The 1,652-nt window shown below is 49.0% G+C and overlaps 1 long non-coding RNA gene across 1 annotated transcript; it reads left to right on the top strand.

The window, feature by feature from the left end:
• The first annotated feature begins 546 nt into the window (after positions 1-546).
• LOC117940277 lies at positions 547-1,396 on the top strand. The gene is made up of 2 exons (XR_004655731.1): positions 547-721; positions 808-1,396. It is a non-coding gene; the product is annotated as an uncharacterized LOC117940277 (long non-coding RNA).
• Positions 1,397-1,652: the final 256 nt, after the last annotated feature.

Raw genomic sequence — 1,652 nt, 5'->3', positions numbered from 1 at the left:
GGAGTCTGGTGGAGATATGCTGCTCTATACACGCTAAAAGTAGTGATTATTTACATGGAGTCTGGTGGAGATATGCTATAAGAGGGTCCAGGCTTCACAGCAGCAGGTGTATCTGTTAAATGAAGTTTCTGCAGTGGAGAGACATGGCGTGAGAATGAGCAGCCAGCTGTTCTCCAGCTGTGTGAAGCTGCACGTCAACATGCAGCCAAACACTCACAGGTTAAATATTTAGAGCACATGCAGTCTGCACACTCAGCATGTTTTCTGTACATGCAGCTAGGATGTCTTCTTCTCTCCTCCCCTTCCTCACCTCTCCTAGCTCCTCTTCACCTCCTCTTCATCAGTTTGTGTTTCGTATTAGTTATTTGATGCTATAATAACGGGCTGAACATCGGGACTGACAGCTGGGAATGGCTCATGATTGGTTGGGCGGTTGTAGGGGCGGGCTGTCTACTTTAAATTCAGATACAGTGGCTTGAAAAAGATGATTTTCACTAACTCCTCTCCTCTCCTTGCCTCCTCGTCTCCTCGCCTCCTCGTCTCCTCAGATGTGACGGGCGCTGCTGTCGGGGGTCACGGGGGCTCCCAGGGCGACAGAGGAGGTCTGGGCTCAGTCCTCAGAGATCTGGTAAAACCGGGAGACGAGAACCTGCGAGAGATGAACAAGAAGCTGCAGAACATGTTGGAGGAACAGCTGACGAAGAACATGCACCTGCAGAAGGTACACACACACACACACACACACACACACACACACACACACACACACAAATGTTTCATTGGCGCTGAACCTCTGTCTCTGTCTAGGACCTGGAGGTTCTCTCCCAGGAATTAGTCCGTCTCAGTAAAGAGAGCAGTCCGGGTGGCAGCACAGCTGGGTCGGGATGAGACTATCGCCTGGATCCATCCGTCCATTCCTTTCCCTCTCACTACTGTATTTCACCTCAGCTGAACGGAGCCTGCTGGGCTTAGACTAACACCTGGAAACAACATTTCTTCCTTTTCTTATTCCCTGCGTTCATAACCTCAGCTCTTCCATTCCCAGTCTGCCTGCTGGGCTACGACTAAATGCTGGAGTCTGTGGTTTCTCAATGGAGAGAGCAAACAGTAAGAGGGACCAAAGGGAATGGAAAAGTCCGCTCAGTTCATTTATGTTGCTATTGAATGTACTGTTATTAGACAGCACCACTCACTTCCTCCAAATCCTGGCTACGACCTGGAAAACACACGTTGTAAAAGACTTATGATTTTGATTGTAACTGACTGTAAATCCTGTTTCTAATGTCTGTCTGTTGGGTCCTGGCTATGTCCTGGAAAACACATGCTCTGCATTCTTTTTTGTTTTCTTTGTGCAGTAGCTCTGTTGTGATCTGGCTACTTCCTGGGCTTCTTGTCTGCAACGTAATGCTTCAGTACTAAATACATGTTACGCAGGTGGAGCTTTTTTTTTTGGGGGGTGAAGAGTGTTTTACATTCCTTGGAAAGGAAAAATGACACAAATCCACCTGCAGGGGGCTGCTCTCATTCCCCCTGCTCTGGTGTTCCTCCCTCTCATTCCCCGTGCTCTGGTGTTTCCCCCTCTCATTCCCCCTGCTCTAACCTTTCCCGCCCTCATTCCCCCTGCTCTAACCTTTCCCCCTCTCATTCCCCCT

This window comes from Etheostoma cragini, unplaced genomic scaffold, assembly GCF_013103735.1.
Source record: "Etheostoma cragini isolate CJK2018 unplaced genomic scaffold, CSU_Ecrag_1.0 ScbMSFa_2093, whole genome shotgun sequence".
In the NCBI taxonomy this organism is placed as follows: Eukaryota; Metazoa; Chordata; class Actinopteri; order Perciformes; family Percidae; genus Etheostoma; species Etheostoma cragini.
The sequence above is the reverse complement of the archived record's forward strand: the minus strand, read 5'-3'. Positions and strand labels throughout refer to the sequence as shown.